Consider the following 22,572-nt stretch of genomic DNA (forward strand, 5'->3'; position numbering starts at 1 on the left):
TAGGTGAGGTCGTAAGGTAGCTTACTTAGTAGCCTCGACACATGAGAACCACATAGTAGTTCGACATCGCCTCCTCTCCCCAGCTGCTCTAACATACCCACTAGGGAGCGAACTTGAAGAGCGAACATGTTAAAGGACTTTACATCGCCAGTACGGACACTTGGGCCATCCATCACTTCCGATATCCGCTGTAAGGCCAGTTTGTGTGGTTGCCCATACATCTTGGTGAGGGCCAGCATTGTATCGATGTATGGGTGTCTGGAGTTAACATATGAATCTGCCACGAGAAGGGCTTCCTCACACTTGAGATGGTCAGTGAGGATTTGATACTTGTATCTCTCTGTGGCATCTTCAGGCAGAATGTTCTCAAGTGCTGTCTTCATCCTGAAGAACTGTCTTGGGTCAGGTGAAGTCATACATGGGATGGTTGCCTTGGGCCCTCTGTATACAGTTTCACGTGTAGGAGACATATCCATATGATGGGAACGATAGGGGGTGTACCCGGGGTCTGCATTGAGCATGCTATCGTATCTTAAGCCATACGGGAGATGTGAGGAATGAGCTTGCTTTCTCTGGCCATACTGGTCTACACCGGTGAAGCTGGGATGGGGACTGGGACTGTAGTTTGCTCTCGGCTGCTGCGAGGGCTGGAAAGGGGCGTCAAGTGTCTGTGTCAGGCGGGATGATGGGTGGCTGTACACGTCAATCTTTGGTGGCAGTAAGTGTTGTGACGACACTGGGGCAGCATAATGGGGTGGGGCTCTGAACTCAGCCATTAGGCTCTGAAACTGATGCTGGAGGGTGACATTCTGTTGCCTCACTTCTTGAACTACAGCTACTAACTCAGACATGTTGATGCTCCGATTCCTTAGAGGGATGTCAGTTTGGCGGGTAGGTGCATTAGGCAACGGATGGTTCTGGTTTGTGTCACTTAGGTCTCCCTGCACCAGTTGTATCATTTCAGGGACAATGGGCTGTGTTGCTGGCTCAATTTGACTTATTGGTGATACAGATCTGGATCTGGCCACTTCATCCCCTTCATGCTGTTGTTCGACCACTTGCTGCAACGCCGGTGCAAGGCCCCTGATTGCTGATCCTGGTCCACTCAGGTCATAATCCAGAAGGTGCTTTGGAACATTTTCCTGTCTTCTTATTCTGGTGACCGTGTGCTGTAACTCAGGGGCATTCATCTTCACACAGCTATCTGCTTTATCCCGGCTCGTAAGACCAAATTGTTCTAGAGTGTTTAAGTATGCTGATTTGAATATTTCAGAACGCTGTGGCGAGTCGGTTAGAACTCCTAATATGAATGCACATGAATCCGTGATCTTCCAAAGTGAATATCTTTTATTCTTGAGGCATGGTTTACAACTGAGATTGCATTTGGGCTTGATGAAAGGACTGTATCTTGTGTGTGTGTGGTTGTCTACAAGAAACAAATATACAATAAAGTATAATGAGTACTTGAAATACAAACGAATTACCTCAACTACATAAAGACTACAACTTAGCGATTTCACTCGGCAGATAATTATCTAGGCATACGTTACTAAATCAAACATTCAAACGGTAACGTCTCACTCGACTGACACCCGACATTTAAACTTACATTCAGCATGAAATTACCGTCTAAATATTAACATCAACATACAAGACATGACAGCATTACTCACTGTTTAAGAACGCACACTTCTTGAATGAAACAGCAATCTAAATGGCTAAGACATGTCAACTAAACTTTAACTTAAATCTTAACGGACAACTCCGAGCTGCGCTGATATTCTTCTCTCTGGCACTGCAAGCTCGCGCTGCCAACGTTCTCAATCAGAACGCACTTCCCGCTCAGTCCATAGCTGTCTTAAAGGGCCAGCCGCCCTTTTTAACACTCTCTGTTGTTCGAAGCTTAATACGCTGGACTCAGACTCCGTTGCAGGCCCAGGCATATTGGCAATAACGTCAGTTTGAGTTTCTGAACTAGGATTGATTGGTGTTAAAACTGGCAAAATTTGCTTCTCTTTTAAGAACTCCCGAATAAAACCAACCAACTGTTGCTTTTTTAGCAGATTTTAACACGGAGGGCAACTCGATCCTGTAATGCTCAGCTACCTTCCACAATTGTCCCTTAGTTAGCTCTAACAACAAACGTTCAGACGGAGCTGCTACAAACTCCTCCAACGTGACCATCGGTACACTCGCAAACAACAACAATCAATGTGCGAATATCAAAACAAAACTAACCAAAACTTGCTCTCTTTACACAACACATCCAACCAAGCTGGTTGCAAAGCCTAATACAGTTAATGTAACTAGACAAACTAATCCTGGAGCATCCCCCTAACATTTACCCCCCCCACTATTCTGCCTTATCTTCGCACGGAGTCCAAGAATGGGGAAAAGCGATCGCTCCAACAGATTCTCTGTCCAGCTATACCAAAACTGCAACGGAACTTTGTTTACCAAATGGTTGAAAGAAAAAACGCTCCTTATATTACCTAACTTACGATCCTACACATAACCAAAATCAGTGTGCTTCTCCCAAACAATCAGCGAACTGGTAGTAGGCCCAATTTACGTCACTCATTCATAAATCGGCAGGCCTAACTTACGCTCGTAACGTAGCACTACACACGCTACCACTAGGAATTAAAGTAGCCTACGTTACATACCAAAATTTGGATCCAAAAGCGGACGAGATCCCCATATGTCAGGACCACTGGGCTCGTACAGCGGTAGTGACATGAAGGGAGACCACACCGATGCTACAATTTAACAATAAAGGTTTATTAAATAAATAAAGGAAAATCAGTGAATGTAATGATTAACAAAATGTGTAGTGTTCATCGGTATATGAAGTGTAGTGTAAGCAAAAGGTATGTGCGGAGCGAGACTGTAGCCAGCCGCGCAGACGGACGGCCGGAACAGGAGAGAGAGAGTGAGCAGACAGGAAGGCCTCTTTTAATAGGCCTCGTAGCCATCAATTACTCTGCACGGCCAGGTAACAGCTCCACCTGTAGGTCTGGGACAGACAGACAGACAGCAGCCATAAGACAGACAGACAAAAGAGCGGGCCGCACCACAGCACGGCAAAGCCGGGCGTGACATGTATGATAGATCAAGTGAAGTAGCAACAGTTGATGATGCCAGGTTGGACTTGTTTGCTAGAAAGCAGAGGCCATACGAAGCCATTCCCCCTACACAAGCAGCACTACTGCAGCATGTAAAACGTTCAGCTTACCAGGCAGGCTGCATTTGGAGTCAGGCAACAGTATGCCAGCCACAAACAGAGTGTCCTTCTGGGTGGGGATGGACCAAGGATGGTGATAATTGGCAGATCTACTGGACAGAGCTATCCCCGATTGTACAGAGCTGTCTGCAGCTGACCAAATGTGGATGCAAAACGGAATGCAGAGGAAGATGCAAATGCTATCAGTTTGGTCTTACCTGTACAGCTCTATGCAGCTGTAAATGCCTGGACTAGTAACTTTATCCTTAGATGCCTCAGAAAACATAATAGTTCAAACATATATACCACATTTTCTATTACTTCACCATTCTTCAAATTAAATATTTTTTCTGAAATTATTTCACGTTTTTCATATTATTTGCTAGAAAGGGCATGAAATACTCTAAAATCACACTCATATATATTTTTGTGATGTTCCCAAGGTCTGAAATATAGTATTCAATAATAAAAACATTGAAATATGTCCCATGGCTAAAATTCTGGGGCAAAATAGGTTTCTCCAATGGCAAAAATGGCGGCCATCTTGGAAAATGGCCGCCATTTTGAAAATTCACGTGGCTAACGTTATTTTTCAAATAAATGGCCTCAGAGGGATAAACATACCAATTTTTACGCTTGTTACAAGAATTGAACGATTGTTACAGTTATCTGCCCCACTAGTAGAAGAATAGGCTATGTAGTGCAAGAGCTATCCAAATTACTTTCTTCCATGGAAGAATTCTTCGACTGGAAGAAGTTGGTTAATTTAGGCAATTTCTTTCTAAATTCTTCCTCCTCCCTTTTTCTTTTTCTTTTATCACTTCACCACAAACAAACGTTTCATGGCTGCTGTCAATCGCTCAACTCCGCACCTCACCAAGACCTCGTTCAGATAGCTAGTTGCTGCTATGGTGACAGGAAGCGGACCTGCAGTCATTTGATTTTATGATGAGTTTATGAGCAATCATGAGGCAAGATATTTTTTCAATCTTTATTATGGATTAGAATATATTGTTTGGATGCGGTGATCATTTATTTAAAAAAAAAAAAAAAACGAAATACGATAGGGGGATGACGAGGCCCCCTGGTGGCCGAGGCCCCAGGCAATTGCCTGACCATGCCTAATGGCAGGTCCGCCCCTGATGTCTACGTAAATACGGAATGCACCTACACAAAATGGCAATCGCGGACCGGTACCAGGCCGTGCTGGACCTAGCCAGTCCGCGAAAAAGCAACTGCATAGGCTTTCTCTGAATGATCTATGGTCTATGATCTTCAAACGAGCCTCTTCGACGAGTAGATTGCTGGTCCACTGGACCACAAATTTAGGCTAGATTAGGCCTATACCCGGTGCTTCTGTCTGTTAATTTTGCGGCACAACTGCTGGAACCGCGGACCGAAAGAAAAAGAAACTAAATGTTTCCCAGATTAATAGGCCTACTTCTTAATTCATCAAATATAGCCTACAGTAGAGGCATAACATTAGCCTAGGTGGTAGTGGTAGGCTGTGAGTGTTCATTCAAAGTCTATATGCGTCTGTGCAAGTGAAACTGACAAACTTGTGGGTAGGCTAAGCAACGATATTTAAAACAATGAACGAAGTGGATTCCTGTAATGTTCATGAAAACAGTATAGCGATTGGATAGCCTAATTGCGACTTGTTGTAGGCCTAACAGTAGGCCTAGCTTATATCGTCTCGCTGGAGTGCGCGCATAATAGGCCTACCAATCGCTATGCCTACTTGCCCGTCCAAATAGAAGGCTTTCCTTTGTTTCACGGAGCTGTGAATAACGGGAGGCGCAAATGAAGTGGCCACTTCTAAATTGTAGACCCAATGGCTAATTCATTCCGCAAACTGCTGACTCGCGAAATTTATTTTTAGCAGGTCACAAAATTGATTTTGTGATTCTATTATGCATTTCGTCCACGTAATGAAATTATCATGACACATAATTCATTTCGTAAACTGCTGACTCACGAAATGTATTGTAGCAGGCAGGGCCGTAGTCACCGTAGACATTGAGGAGGACGTGTCCCCCCCAATATTCAAATATGACCAAAATGTCCCCCCCCCCCCCCCCAATATTCGGACATAGAAAAATAAAGAAAGAATAAAGCGCTATAGGCTACTAGGCCTACAGGAAACCAACACGTATCTGAAATGTAATCAAACGTAAATAACGCACAAATTAGTGACCTATGGTTCCAGAGTAGCCTACACCCCTGAGTGGTTTGTCCTGGTGATTTTCCATTTTTCGTTAGTGGCGTGCGCTATCAAAAGCTTCCATTTACTGCACCCTACTGCGGTGAAGTAGGGCTGTCAACAATATCGCAAAAGCTACCGGTACAATTTTCACAAAACTTCTTGGAAAGGTGTAGCACAGGCTAAGGAAATCCCATACATGTTGGGAGCCGATCAGACTGAAAGGGAACATTTTCCATATTGTAGCCTATTCTCGCAATGATAGCGAAAGTGAAACGTTTTATTTTAAATGATGAATTTGTGCAAGCCTGTGTCATTTCTATCACGTCTTTCAACATAAATAATGCATTCATATGCTAGTAGTAATGCCAGAAATTACCGTGTATAGGCCTCTTAGAAATGATTGTTGCATCTTGCATATTATTTAGATGCGCACTCAATCGCGCATCCACGCAGGCAAAATGTGATCAAATGTGGCGACGTTTACAATACGTGATAGCCTACAGTTAATGTGAATCGCGGACAATAACCAAAGAAAGGAATTTGCACCTCCATTCACCAATTAAAGGCTGAAGTAGGCCTAGTGTTTCTACTGTACATGTTGGCACAAAATGTCATTTCTGTCAGAAGCCAGTCTATAATGCATACAGGGGTAACATGAGGTGAGTCAGACAGAAGAGGGGCCTGTCTTAGTAGCCTATTCCTGAATCCTGTCCCTTTCAAACTAAATTGTGTGATTAGCCGCCAGCATAATAAAATCTAAATTAAAAGATAAAATCTTATTAGGCTCCAAACCTATTAGTCTAAGCCTTAGTTTAAAAAAATCTTCAGGTTTAAGTGATAAGTCAAAGAACCACATTCTGTGTAATATAGAGGTTATCTGTGGCATCTGTGTCCGTCAAAAGTTTGGAATAACCTAATTGACTGACCTAACTAACGACTTGTTTGTGATTTTTAATAATATTTTTGCATAATGTATTGAAATTCTGTTTGGTCCCTCAGACCCCACCACAGATTTGGTCCCCCCCAATGTTGACATCATGACTAAGGCCTTGGTCTAGCTTGGTCACTAAGCTGATTTCCTGATTCTCTTATGCATTTCGTCCACGTAATGGAATTATCGTGACACATAATTCATTCCACTCACGAAATGTATTGTAGGCTACGTGATTCTATTATGCATTTCGTCCACAGAATGAAAGCATATGTCACTGAATGCATTTCGTAAGTTATTAAGTTACTATTGCGTGGACGGAATGCCTTCTGTAACACAACACAATACTTTTGTGGACGAAATTGAAATGGGATACACAGAATGATGCGTGTAGGTGCATTCTGTATTTACGTAGACAGAATTACTTTTAACCAAAAAAAAAGAGTTTATTTTCGTCAACGACAGTGAATAGTGCATTCAGCATTATGTCCACGAAAGGAAAAGGCCACCAGTCAATTTCGTCCAAGAAATGATGTGCTCTCTTCAGTGTTTCGTGGACACAATGCAAACCAATTTGTGCATTCCGTGGACAAAAGGCGTTATGATGTAACATGGTTTCTTAATGAATATATGTATTTCGTCACACAAAAGTCATTCTGTCCACGACAAGGGCGTAGGTTTGGTCTGAGCTTTTGTGGGGACACTACCCATTAACTACCCCCCCCCCCCCCCAAAAAAAAAAAAGTCTCTCAACTCTTCCAGCCACTATAGATATATAAAATGATTTAAAATTATGTGCTACTGTCCAACTACTATCCATGATTGAAATGTGTTACTGTCCAACTTGATCTAACTATACTGTGTAGCCTACATAATCTGATTTTAATATGTAGGCTACAGATATGCAGGCTATATTTAACATTTATTTTCTATTTGGTCTGTTATGAAATCATGCATTGACCCATTTAAGCACAGCTCAGTTTTAAGAAACTTAAATACATGCATGCTTAGCGTTTTGTGAAAAGAAATCATTAAGGCTACATTGATGAACTCTTAACCGTGAGCTACCTATATATTCTCTGATTCTAATATTTACAGATATCTAGGCGATGTAAGCACAGCTCAGTTTTAAGAAATGCTTAAAGCCGAAAGACAATGTTGAATTTTGCTACAATTTATTTAAAAACCGGATTACTCTGGAACAGCTAACTATAGGCTACGGGAATGCATTACACCTTTGTGTTCGGTAAGGTCTGCTGTTTATTCTGATATATGGTTTGTCATGTGTTGCGTGAAGAGTGTGTAGGCCTATGATATTCCACCGAGACGAATGGATGTGGAGATGGGCAGAGAATAATTATTACATCTCTTGAAGTTATTTTTCTCGCGAACTGTATCACAGCAAATAGTGGCTAGCCAGCACCGTTTAAAAGCTGAGAAAAGGCTCTTTCATGTGACACATGTGTGATGAGTAACCTACTTCTCAAGGAGTTCAACAGAGAAGAATGGGTGAATTTGGACGCACTTCATATGCCTTGTAGTGAAGTGAAGCTGACTGGTAGTTATAGGTAATTTCAAATCAGCGCCTTATTGGCTACTGCACATTACAAGATCTGTACGAGATGATCCGCAGCACTGAAGTGAGAAATTATTCAACTCTTTGTGTAGCGCATGTAAGCGTTTTTTTCCCCATTTCAACCTGAATATTGGTGGGGACATTTCAGTCGTAATTTGACATTGGTGTGGACATGTCCTTCGGTCCCCACGCAAATCTACGCCCCTGGTCCACGAAATAAGGCATGTTACATTTGGCGCCCCATAGCACAGGGGTTCGTAACAGATTGTAACGTTGCAAGTCTGCCATGCTTTTTAAGATGAAAAGATCCCTCAGACAAAACTAAAAAAGCACATACTAATTGAATTTCACAGCCAAGATGGGGGTGAAGTTTATGGTCACGCTCAGCAAACACAGTGGACAATGGACAATTACAATGAGCCATAAACGTGTCTGTGTGATCACCATGTGCAGTAAGGCAATGCTATTTTACCAGTGCTTGATATTACATGGAGAGATGGCTTTAGAGAGATGTGTAGCACCACATTACAATTTCCCACAAAGAAAATCACTCTCAAGTCCAGTCTTCAGTTGGGGGTGTAAATCCCTGGTCCTCAAGCTGTCAATCTCTTTATGTCGATGTATATGTTTCTGTCTCATGATAGTCGCCTAGAATGTTTGTAGGCAGAACACAAAAGCCCAAATAACTAAAGGAAATAAATGACCCCACTGAACTGTTTTATCTTGAATGGAGTTAATAATTTGCCTAAAGTTTTTTTTTGTGGGTGCTGATCTTTCAAGATGTCAGAAAGACTGAGTAATTGAAATCCATTCTCTGGCTATATTGAATTAGCCATCACAGCACTGTGATGAGAGTCCTATTTATCGGATTAAAAGAGATGTGTTGCACAGTCCTGATAACAACGTGCCAATGACTTGAAGGAGATAATGGAATGTGGGTACAATTAAAATGAATTTGCCTAATTCCACAATGCACTCATGACAACCTCCCTCTGCTTGCTATTTTTATGTGGTTCAGGGCAAGGGGGGAAAAAACTATAAGGAAGCCAACCATCTAATGAGAAAACTAGTGAGAAAGTTTACATGGCAATTAGATTTTATTAACATGAAGGCATTAGAGTAAAGTGTATATAGTTTGATGAGAAGGCTAGAGGGAGGTCAAATGAAAGTCATCTAAGGGCACGGTTCTCCTACTAAAAGATATATTAAGTGCTGCCTATGTATCATGCACTCTAGACTATGATAGTTCCTTTGGCTTTGCCTTAGTATGTTCTAAAACGTCACATTGTTCACCTGCAAGAAGTGTCTTTGTTTTCTTTTGATAGCCACTGATAACAGGTTTCACTTCTAGACAGTGGTCCTTCACAATCCCAGACATTCACCTGCTTAATAACAGCTCTCTCGTGGCCCAGTGAAGGCATTCCTTCCCCTACAAACAACACAGCCATTCGCCCCACCTACACACACGTTGTATTTATACAGGAAATTCCACCTCCTTCAGTTTTTGTGGGTCATTTCACGGCATCAACCACTGCTGCTCTGATGACCAGGTGGAGTGCACAGAAGGTGAAGGGCCTGGAGTGGTGAAGGACAAAGCCCCTCAGTCGGCTCATCTTGACCCGCCGGACGCCCAGAGAGGCACTTGTGCTCGAGTCTCTTTGATGTGCGCCCCCAATAGATAGGGACACTGACTGTACGTATAATACCCAAACAGCGGCAGGCAGATCAGTCCAGCTCAGCTCAGCTGCTACAAATGGCTTTTCTAATCCACCAGCCGCACCAGGCCTCTCTCTCTCATGCGCCCTTTTTGTTTTGAAGCCTGCGCCTCAAAGACACACATATATTTAATTCTCTGTGTATGATGATATGTGTGTTGCGAAGGGGGGAACTGAGCTGGGATTCACATTCTTACTCTGAGTATGAAGAGGTGAAGAAGGGAGAGTTGAATGAAGTCTCTTAAAACGAAGTGTCTCGGAAAAGTGTCTTGACGCTGTCGTTAATTCTTATCTTATTTTCAGCAATACAGGCATGCTCAAGGGCACGGATTCCTCAAATGTCTTTTCATTCAAATCAGTTGGCCACAACTGATGTGCGCTCATCCCGCCCACACACACCAAACCGATGCAGAGCAATAAATGTGGCCAATATTCATTTTGCAATCCCTTGGCTGTAATAACATGGCAAGCCAAACATGATTTCAAGGGTTCTTATGTCTCTTTAAGTCTCGCTTAAGGTTCTTAAGGTTCTTTGCATCCCCACTTACTAATATATCCTCAAGGACAGCCTGTGACCATTACCTACATGTGGGGCCAAAATGGGGTGTGGAGACTGTGCCCTCAAGGCAACAATGTGGAGTCCTTCACATAGCAGACACAAAGGCATCCAGAAACCTAATCTGAGACAGCATATCCAGACAGAGCCATGAAGATAGAGGTATATATTTACCATCACAGCTTCAGAGACTATAATCACTAGCATACAGAGCAACAATACCATATGCCAGCTGACAAGGCAACATTACTGTCATTCCACAGAGACAGGTTCAAATACGGAAAACATGCTTGTCTCAAATGACATCACCACATATGTGGAGAGGGAGTTCAGTGGAGCACACAGACATCCAAAGGCTTTATATACTTAACAAGGTACAGACATCCAAGGCTTTATATACTTAACAAGGTACCGACTGTGAGGAAGATGTCATGTACACTGCATGGAGTGTATTTTGCACCTTTTTTAAACAAAGAGGTACATTTGAATGGCCGTGTGCACCAGTGAACTCCTTCTCTACATGTCATCTGTACCTGTACAGATGCACAGGGGTGTTCCCAGCAGCCTGGTGGAGCGACTCATGACCTATTACTGAGATGGTTACATATGTACATATGTTAGAAAAGAGACCAAGGTACAGATGATGAGCTCCTCTACATGCATATCATGGAAGTAGCCTGAAACTATAAAGAACAATACTGTGCATGATTAACAGCTTTAATGCCTTGATGTTTTTCATTATTATTTGTATAGTATATGTTTTGTACATGTGCATAGTTTGGTACTTCAGTATGGTAGTTACATACCATTACCATCATATACAGTATTGTCTGTAGTTATAATTTGGAAAAAAGAAAGAAAAACAAAATGAACCTCAGTTGAACCTCACTGTTTGATAAATCTTTGAGAGCCATTTATAAGCAACATTGTTGACCTTCAGAGGCTTCAGTCCATACAGTGTTTTTAATGTGCACTTTTTACCTGTTGGGTAACTTTCCTTAGTTGGATCCATCATCGGCACCAAAAGGCACATTGGGATGTGTCTGTGTATACACACACTGACTAATCCCAATAAGAAGGCCTCTTTTCTCTCTTTAAAGTGCAAATCGTGTCATATTCAAAGGGTAACTCATGTCAGCTAAAATATGCATATGCCCTTCAAAGCATTTATAATGCATGAACATGAAAAAGGCTCAAAACTTGGATGACAGATGCTATCACAATTTAAGCCACAGGAAAGCACATGGTCCTCTCTTGCAGGTGCAAATATACCAATTTGTGCAAAGCATAAATGTAAGAGTTGTCAGTTGCCTTAAAGTAGAGGAGTCTCTGGGTGCAGAGAATGTTCTCAAACACTTGAAATTGGAGGCTCCTCCTGTGGAAATATTCTGGACCTATTGGCCATATGATGTAGGTAGGGTTGATGGGTAGGATGCTTTTTAGTTTGCATATCTGTTTCCATCATATTTGTTTTTAAAGGAAAAAGAGGGATAAAATCATAAGAATGAAATCTTTGTTTTTTCTTAGGTCAGCTTTAGCACAAATATAAACACAGACATTAAAATAACACTCAGCTTTATCCAAGCCCAAACGAGATGAGATATAAATAGCATTGGTGTGAGCAATGCCTTTTATTTTGCTCCTTAACAGCCAACGGTTTTCAAACAAAGTGATCCTCAAGTGGACTATTGAGACAACATTTGGTATAAAATCAAACTCCTAGTACCACCCACTACCTCTGCAAGCCCCCAACCATCTGTCAGACATTGGTAATTAGTTTTATAGTGTGGCTGGCTACCAGTAGCCAAAAAATAATTAGGCCCTTACTTTTTATGTATTCCATTGTTGGTGTTGTTTTTGTTGTTATTGTCAGGTTTGTCCTAATTAAAAAAAGTTTGTATATCTACAGTAGTTAAAGAAGCGGTGAAAGCTACATTAATAGTCCTTGGCGATGGAGCGTTGACCTTTAGAATGAGAGAAATAAAAACCGTGGACCACCCACACACCATTTCCACCACTCACTACTAACTAGCATAGCTGTTTGCATGAGAATGTGTTGTCATCTTCTGCATATGATTACTATGAATAATTATTCAAACCTTGAATGAAATCTAAAATGACATAAAAAATGGCATAAAAATATCAATGTCTCAGTGAGTGGTTTAACTGTCATGACTCCATTGCACACAAATAACTTCATAGCTATATGTTCGTGACAGAAAGCTCTGCGGTCATGGATGACGGCAACTTCCATATATCCCATCCTTTCCAAGACAAGAATACAGAGTTATGTCACTTTTTTTGCCAAACAGCTGCTCGGGGTTGCTCAATGTAATTTACTGCTCCCTGTCAGCACCCACTATGGGTCTAGATCCAGCAGGAGAGCAGGCGCAGGAGGAGGAAATGCAGACTTCTACTTACGCTGAAACAATGCACTCTCCTCGAGCTCATTACCTCACTAAGCCAAAAAAGGTCCGTTTTCTCCTGATCATGCGCTTTATCGCCTGGAAGGATGACTACTCTACCTGTAGTTAATTAAACATGGACTCACCCTCACAGAGCAGGTACATTTCAGAGCAAAGGTCATTATTATATTTCAGCTGAAGTTGGCCTTCACTTCCATCATTCCCACTGATGCATACTTTTATATCCAGCCCATTATTAAATATGACCACCTTGTCAAAGTAAGGGGTTCATTTTAAATGACAATGTAATACGGTGAGTAATTTCCCAAAGGAAAAACGTAATAATTCAGTTCTCTTAGCTGTGTAGGAAACTTTAGACGAATGGGAGACTAGCCATGCCTCTACCTTTTTATGACATGTCTATTTCACCAAGCCTCTATCCTACACCCAGAATCACTTATTGTCACATGGTTGCAATTCACCACTTAATTTGTTGCTCAGTTCAACAAAAGAAATATTCTCTAACCACAACACAAAATCAGCATGTTTGCCAGACATGCAAAAGCAGCCAAATATTGTGTTTATGTGTGTCTAAACTTTTGTTTTTAGTGCTGCGCTTTGTTTCGCAAAGACTAAACAGAGTGTAAACATTTGACATTAAACCCACATAATTAGTCTCCTTCACTCATCATCTTCACAGTGTAGCAGGCTGAGTCACTAAATGACTTTCGGTAACACTTTATTTTATTGGGTCCTTGTTCCAGTATATCATTGACCATTACCTGTGGGGCCTTCAGTATATCTGCATAATGAAGTACAGGGTAACAGCATGTGTAACTATATGTAATATCATGTACTTATGTTGTCCATATATAATGTATTTTTGTATACCTACAGATCATTAGTACATGTCATAAGAAATGTCCTAACCCTAACCCTAACCTATGGCCACTTTGGCAAAGTGTTGTAACAAGTACTTCTTATTACACGTGTACTAATGATCTGTAGGTACATAAAAATACATTATGTATGGACAACACAAGTACGTCATATTATCTATTGTTACATACATTGTTTCACTGTACTTCATTATGTAGATACGCTGGAACAGGGACCCTGTAAAATAAAATGTTACCCTACTTTTACATTCACAAGCCATATAAAATACATCATAATTAAAATGTACCCAAGTCCTACATGATTCTCACACTAGCTGCTAACACAGTGACACTAATGTGGCCTAGTGTTAACTCAATAATTAATGCCTCGAGGGTTATCAAAATAGCCTGGGCTTTCATTTCAGAGGACTCAAAGAGTTGTTTAGTTAGCCGACATGGTCCTATGGGGTGAGGTCTAAATTGGGCTAAAATGACTAGTGGTTATCAACAAAGCCTGTTATTTCTCAGGTGAGTTTATTTTTGCTGTCCAAGATGACTGTTAATGCTTCTCCTGCTTTGACAGTTGCAGCTCGGGGAGGAGAGGTTGCTGTCATGTTGATCACACGTTGTGTTGCTCCACGAACAGACAGCCGCTCCCAAGTAATCCAGCAAAAACAAACTCCACGTCTCCCATTCTCGCCTCTCGGCTGGGGCCACCTTTCTTCTTCTGAGCTCCCTCTTCAGCCCTCTTCTCGGCCGTGAAGGTCAATATTTTCACTGTATCCCCCCCTCCAGCCATGTTTTTAATGGGTTTTAAGTTGACAAATGGTCAGATATCAACTTCTCTGGAATAAGACGTCTTGTCTGGGAGGTCCCTGGGGCGAGGATTGGACATCGGTATGGAAAATCCACTTACACGCAAACTCCTAAGTCCTCATATAATAGTTTGTGCCATATATTAACCTGTGAATCACCTGGTGTATACTTAAACAAAACACAACCTGGTTCACATAGTCTTTAACTCTAGATGTTTTCTATTCTTTGCCTGAGGATTAAGATACATCCCATTGTTTATTTATTAAACTATTTATTCTTTTTCAACAGCACAATTAATTACAACTTTTGGCCTTTGAACTCTCTACCCTGGGTGGAATTCAGTACACTGAAGTGTAATTTTTGTAACTTGAAAATGTGACAAAACCTTTTGCACTTGCTTTTCTCTGAGTGAGATTCAAAAGTGAATTTTTAATAGGTAGGAATCAGCATGCTCCTGGCACTGGCCATTAAAGAATAAAGAGGAGAAGAAAACAGATGATGGGTGAAATGATTCCTAGTGTCCACACTAGTAGTTGGCATCACATTTTTTAAAGCATCATTGCTGGAACCAACCATTTATGTGAGTGAGAGACAGAGTGGTTTAGCAGTGTGTGTGTGTGTGTGTGGAGGTGGGGGGTTGGAGGTAGAGACAATGACAGAATCGTAACATGCAAACTCGTGCAGTTGCAGCTGCATGCAGTCCGCTTTGGCAGGGAAGCTGCTCCCCCCCATGTTTCTCTTACCCAGGAATGGGAACAGCAATAAAGATCCTGATTCCCCCTTCCCCCATCAACTCACACACAGCAAGAGAGAGAGAAAGAGAGAGAGTCCAGACTACAATTGAAAAGATTTACTTCTCCTGTGTGCTGCATGTGGCGGAGTGAGCTCGGGGACAAGCCTGGATAGTTTATTTTTGACAACTAAATCACTGGGCTGTCTACACCCCTAACCCATCCAAAGCAAACATAGTGATAAGGGTGTCATTTATCTCCGAGCAGATGTCACAGATTTTTGTGAGTTTGACTATTCGGTGTGCTTTGCTTTTATTGCATGAAGGAACATATCAAGTTTTGCAGCATAACTCCTGGATGCTACAGGCTGAGCGTCTCTGTCTCTGGCTCACCCACTGTGCCTAATGCAAAGCCATAATTTGCATTAATAAGTGATAACTAAATGACAAGCAATTTCCACTCAATCCACATGCTAGATCAATGCAACAGCCTCATTACATTTGAGGGGATATTCGTACGACACAAAATGGACGACAAAAAGATGATTAAAAAACAGTGTGTCGTGGATGCCAGGAATGGAAGCTGTGCACACCATGAGTCCCAGTCATCAGTAGGACGGACAGACACACACACGGACACACACACACAGGGTGATGATTCCCACTTAAGGGTGACATCCGTAGGAGGCTGGACAGTTCCCTTCTCTCCAGCCTGCCTGGCTTTCACTAATAGGGCTTGTCGCTGCCCATTATAGTCTGTTGACATGGTGACTCGCCGTGCCTGGCACCAGTCGTCGTCCATAGCTTTTATTTCCTCTGCCTTTATCGCATCATTTCCGCTGCTCGCACAACACACACACTCACACACACACACGCACACACACACACACAGACTTATGACAACATTTATCAGATGACAAAACTAACCTTGTTATTCATGAACCATGGCAGAGGAGGCTCAGCGTCTGGCTCAGTGTTTGCCAGCGCCCCATCCTCAGCGCCCTGCTGGCTCTTACCGGGGCTGGAGCCGGTGCTTGCGGACCAGATGCTAGAGCCGCTGCCGTGCAGCTCTCTCAATCACCGGCACGAGCGTCGCGCTCTCGCACGCTGATCCAGACATGAGCCAAACTAATTACGGTGTCAGCCTCACTGCAATTTTTTAAGGCTCCTCGGATTTCCCGAGATTAGTTCCCTCGGAGTCATCCATTAATGGGTTTCATGCAGCGCTAACAATGCGTCTGTCTGAATTAGCCTGCAGTGTCATTCTCCTATTTGTTTAGAATGGAGATGAGACCTCGGGGCTAATTGTACAAGGGAAGTTGCTGTTGCACATTAATGGGCCTGCACCAACTTGTGCTATGAGGCTAGCACGTTCCCTTTTTAACACTCGTACCGGATCCCACCAAAACAACCAAACAAATGTGCGTCCTATCGAGCTGAACGTGCATTACAGGTTTCTAGTTCTAAACCTTCAAAGCTTGGACACTGAGGACTCTTAAAACAGTTTTGCCTTAGGAGAAGATACCACTGAGTACTAAACTATAATTGAGCATCCCACTTGCAGTTTTAATGAAGGGCAACATCAGTGAAGCAGGGTAGAAACTCTGTAATAGAAAAGCTTGGGCTATATTTGACAATTACTGATAATACTTTGAAACAGCCATTCTCAAAATAGGAACATTTCCATATCTATAAAGATTGTTTATTCAGTTGAATTCATTGAAACACTTGGATGTGTTCATGTTGTGCTTTTCAGATAGATGATTTTGGCAAACAGCATCAACATAACTTAAAGGGTAGACCATGATTCTAATCCCATAAACATTTTTGCCAGATTCAGCCAATCCCTCCTCACAATCCTTGAGCTGTCCGTTCAAAAACAGAAAGAAAAATTGTGCACAGTTCAGATTGTAAATGAGAAACATACATAGTAGCTCAGACCGAGCCATAAACAACCTCAGCCAATCAACACAGAGGGGGTGTCATTTCATTGGTTGTCGATTGTGATTGCCTCAATTATAAACAACCTTTCAGAAATCCAAATCGCACACTGCATCTTTAATGACATCTCCAATATCGGTATAAATCTTCATGCCATTTATTTATAGTCTCCCTGACAAAGTGGCCTCATAGAGGTACTGATATGCAGTAGAGCCAGTCTACTGTATCATAGGTTAATGGTGATGCTACAACTTACAGGCCACACCCAGGCCCATTTGCTAGACCAAACCACCTAATAATACTGACCACACTTTACATGGACGGTGTCCTATAGACTCCTTCAACTGCATAAACAAACATGTGCATTCCCATTTCCCTTGGCACAGAAAACAACACTGAGCTAATGGTAACTTGGGGACAAACAAAATAAAAAAAAAAAAAAAAAAAAAAAAAGTTTTGTAGAACATTACGCTAAAGTCTGATTCATTTTCATTTTGAAGTATCTGCGTTGGTTTTGAACATTTCAACCGGAAATCCTCTCTGAAGAGATTGAAAGGGTCTAAAGACTATCTACAGATGCTCACATTATAAACACACTAACAAGTTCAGATTAGGCTATTCAGTAACTGTACAGTAACCACAACATTCTGATGAACTTGAATTTTAACAAACCATCAGTAAAGTCTGTCAGCCTGGGTGAATCCAGACAAACCTGTAAGCAAATTTGCTCTGCAGCTCTGTCTGGAAAGGATCCAATTGACACCAGTTTGCGAACCTACTGTTTTATGACTTCCAGAGGCATAACCAGCAGTGAAATGAAACTAAAATTGGTGCATTATATCATTGGTGCTCTTACCCAATCATCTCAGAAGTGCAGCAAGCAAATCTGGATTTAAATGCAGTTGTGTACTCAATCCCTAAGAAAATACATTTTCCTGGGTTTTTTGGTGATTCAGAAACGGACGTCAATGGGATCTTTTCCAGAACAACCTGCAGGGTTCATCTGAGTTCACCCAGGCTATAGGTGGTCTATCCAAGGAAACTGATGCCATATCAAATACCTAGGGTATATTTCTGCTATTCAAATTTTCTATTCACAGTTTCAGAGCTACTAAGATGTCTGGAGAGGGGGAGCAAACAGATGACAAAGCAACAGAGTCATGCAGGGTTTAATTTTCCTTTCCCCCCATAAGGGCAGAACAGAGCCCTGTCTTTGTATCCTCACAGAGGAAAAGTGTCATCCACAGCAATAGATGAAAGATTCTAGGTGCCACCATCACATCACTGTCACAATCCAACAGTGATGAAAACAAAGTCCTAACACAGAGACGTTGATATCAAAGACATTCACACCAAATGTCTCACTGTGTCTTCCAGCGGCGAGGCACTCCAGTGCTCAGTTTTGTTTGCTGCACCCGCTATTAAACTGCCGCTCACGGAAAGGTCTCCTTTTGATTCTCTCCTTTTGTCGTTTATGCTGAGCAATTTCCCTGCACCCCCGGGGGACCTCATGCGTGTAATAGCAGTGGTGGCTGTGGAGCGCCAGAACAGTGGCAGCGACAGTGGCCCCGAGTCCCACAGGGGGAGGTGGGGGTGGTGGGGGCGGAGGGGGTTGTAGGCAGAGTGACAGATCGCCCTCGTTTCTTTTCCAGTCAGCCAGGCTCAAAGTCAAACACGCGCACAACTTAAAAGCGGGTCAGCCGCGGCGCACTGGAACTGATGGACACGGGCCCACTCGTAACAGAATGTACATTCAGACCCGGCTGTGACTCCAGCACCTCGCTGGCGGGGGCGGCGCTGCCTGGACGTGTTAGCGTAGCATGACATCACATCGACAGAGGCAGCAGGCAAATGTGGCATGAAGAGACATGAGGCAGCTTCAAATGACGTCGGTTAGTTTGTCTCATATGTGGAAAATGAACTTGCTAACTAAAGGAATTAACAGCAAAATTACTATTAGTATTTAAGATGAACTAAACAGATTAAGATAGATAATGTATTAATAAACCAAACTGATGATAACATAATAATTATGTAATGATGTAATTATGTAAATAATTAATTAGACCTTAAAACATAATATGATATGGAAACATCATTGATAGAGCAAAAGACTACAATCACATCCAACTAGATGTACCGCAGAGCGGTACAAAATATGACCGCCGCCCAGTCCAGCACATTTTTTCCACAAAAAGAAATCACGCTGAAAGGCCTATATGATTCTGTCTCACTAAATTGCATTATCCACACTCAATTCTCACTGGTATCTGCTAGACAACAAGTACCAAAACATGATTAGTTCATATATTTCACATGTAAAATTCATTTTATACAACCCCACCTCCATCTTCCCTGTTCATAATTCTGAGAAATTCTTGATTGTTTGTGTTATGTTTATGTTATGTGTGTGGGTGTGTGTGAGTGTGTGTGTGTGTGTGTGTGTGTGTATGTGCGTGCTTGTGTGTGTGCCTGCGTATGTGCCTGTGCATGCAAGCGTACATATGTCTACTGTGTGAGTATGTGTCATACGTATGATTACTGTGAATGTATGTGTGTGTGTGTGTGTATCTGTTTGTGCAATGCCCTACAGTTCTCAACATATTCACAGAGAACTGTGTCTGCCCTACCCTCCTTTTGGGGGGTCCAGTCCAGGGGGCTACAGATCAAAACGAAAAATGACAGTTCCATGCTATCCATGTGGGGGTACATGCCCACCAAGTTTTGTGTACCCCGGTCTTTCAGTGTCCCGGGAATCCTTGTTGGTGTACGTCACTAAATGTACACATAAATTATTTTATTGTAAGGCCCCCCATGAACGAAAGTACACAAAACTTGGCATGCATTCGGAGGGTGTCATAATGATCCTACACTTTTAATTTCGTGCAGTTTTGACCTTGTCAGCCAGAGATATTGTGATGAAAACACCTAATTTTTTGCTTTTTATTTTTTAACTAGGTGGCGCTATACATGAAATAAGTGGTAATGGGATGGGTTGGCATGCCCCCCTAAGACCAACATACATAAAAAAGGTGGACCTCCTAGGCCCTACGGTTCTCGAGATATTCACAGAAAACTGTCTCCGGCCACCTAGAGGCCAGTTGGTGTATAGTAAAATAAATTAATTTATTGTGTGGCCCCCCATAAACGGAATTCCACAAAACTTGGCGTGCATACAGAGGGTGTCATAATGATCCTACACTTCCAATTTCGTGCAGTTTTGACTATGTTAGGTCACAGATACCTTCAATTACAACACCTAATTTTTACTTTTTTGTGTTTAACTAGGTGGCGCTATACATGAAATGAGTGGTTATGGAATGGGTTGACATGGCCCCTTGAGATCAACATTCAAAAAAAAATTGGCCTCCTAAACCCTACGGTTTTCGAGATATTCACAGAAAACTGTGTCTGCCCTACCCTCCTTTCGGGGGGTCCAGTCCAGCGGGGGGGCTACAGATCAAAACAAAAAATGATGGTTCCATGCTATCCATGTGGGGTTACATGCCCACCAAGTTTTGTGTACCCCGGTCTTTCAGTGTCCCGGGAATCATTGACGGAAATTTGGGCATGCGAAAAAGAAAAAAAAAAAAAAAAAAATCTGACTAAACCTATATGACCGCCGCTTCGCTGCGCGGCGGTCATAATTACTTCTCTACCAATGAAACCATGTCACAGCACAGGCACAGGTGAAGACCCAGTAATGATTTCTCATGTGATCTCCAACATATCAAATGTCAGCAGAAACTCATCCTATCCTTATCCAGGTCACCCTATCAAAATGTCTCTGTGTTACTGAGATGTGTGTGTGTGTGTGTGAGAGAGAGAGAGAGAGAGAGAGAGAGAGAGAGAGCACGGCTGAGCTCTTGTAGTTTGTTGTTAATTCATGTTTTCACATTATGTGCTTCAAACTCTGGGAATAATTTATCTGAAAAACAGCACAAAGTACTTTCTCAACATCCTGTGCGAGCAGGGAACCTTGGTGCCGATGTTTACTTTTCAACATGCCTTGCGTGTTCAACACACTCTGTGCCATGATGAAAAGCTACATGATATTTCATGTAGCTGCAGGGTGCAGTGCAGTCCATTTTGGGGAACCTTTGAAAGCAGTAATTGTTGTTGGATATCATTTTGAATTCTGTTTGCCATGCATGCATAAGGAAAGGTAACATTTCAAGACCCAATATGATTATGTTCTGCATCCATTACTTTGTGTATAAAGGTTAACCATTTACAGCACATGCAATCCCTATCTAAAGCAAAGCATTCTTTTTTGTCACATAAAAAACCCAGCTGACTGTTTCTTTTTAACACGCCAATACTGTGTATTTTGATAACAATATGAAAAACATCAACTTGTTTGTTGTACTACTTTCTTTGGTTACTAAAAGTGTTAACCATCAGTGGGTGGTTACAGTTTATTCCATTGCTGCAAAGCCTTTTTCCTAATTCAACCATTTACTATGGTTGTTATAGTGACCATTAAAAAAAAAAGCATTGATATGGAAAGTTGATTTAACTTTTTTTTTACCAGATCTAATTCATATGTGTCCAGATGTCAGCCAATCAGAAAATACTATTTTTTGTCTCCAGAGGATAAAGTTCTAATGCTAACTCTGACAAAAATCCTCCAAACACAAATTGTGGGACTGCACACTCATGATCCTACAGCAAGTTATGTGCCAAGATTGATACATTTGGCCTTATGGAAAATATGACTATGCTAGTCTAAAGATTAAAGATTCATGCACCATCAGCAGCAATTAATCTTAGTCAGAATACATGGGATACATTTCCAATTGTTCAAAAAATATGGGTACTATATCGCAAAGTGCACTACAAATCCAAACTCACTCACATTGATATCAGCTTGTGGGTGATTTTATGCACACAGCGCCCACCATGGCATCTGCATCAGGCCTACTTACCAAAATGATTAAGGTCCTCCAATGATTCATTCCATCCTTGTTTCCATGGAGACATGATATGATTCAACCAGATAGGCCTAAGTCAGACACTTGAGTTAGTGTCTGGAATAATGTGAACAGACAAAATCAGGCTTATTGATTAAAACACTTTTTTAAAACACCATTTTCGGTCATATGGAGTGGAAGTCCAAGTTCCAGAAACTCACAGTAAACAAAGGTTTTGGTCAGTGCGTTTTTTTCAGTCATCAGCTAAATTCTGTGACGCAAATGGTTCCATTCAGATGAATTCAGTTGCCTGAAGAAGACCCAGACGGGTCAAAATGCCGTTGGTTTTCAAAGTGGGGAGCTAAACTTTGGTGTCATCAAGTTAGCAAATCTAATTGAAATGTATTTTTAAACAAAATAAAAATATATTCCATCATATATTTTAATAATATATTTTATATAATAATAAAAATAATATTCGATCATATATTTTACATTTTGTTGATATGTCTAATTACAGTGGTAATTAAGGGTGTCCTGAAATTAAAGATGCTATACTATGCTATGAGTCAGGGTCTGGTCAGCTTGTGAATTTCATTTCATTTCTTTATCTCACTTCCATCTTTTGTTTCACTGCTCCCCGGGCGCTGTGTGTGGGTGTGTTGTACACTACCCCTGGATG

Source organism: Alosa pseudoharengus, unplaced genomic scaffold, assembly GCF_046254945.1.
Source record: "Alosa pseudoharengus isolate Yale_2024_CS ecotype anadromous, Long Island Sound unplaced genomic scaffold, YU_APseudo_1.1 YU_APseudo_1.1_scf_2, whole genome shotgun sequence".
NCBI lineage: Eukaryota > Metazoa > Chordata > Actinopteri > Clupeiformes > Clupeidae > Alosa > Alosa pseudoharengus.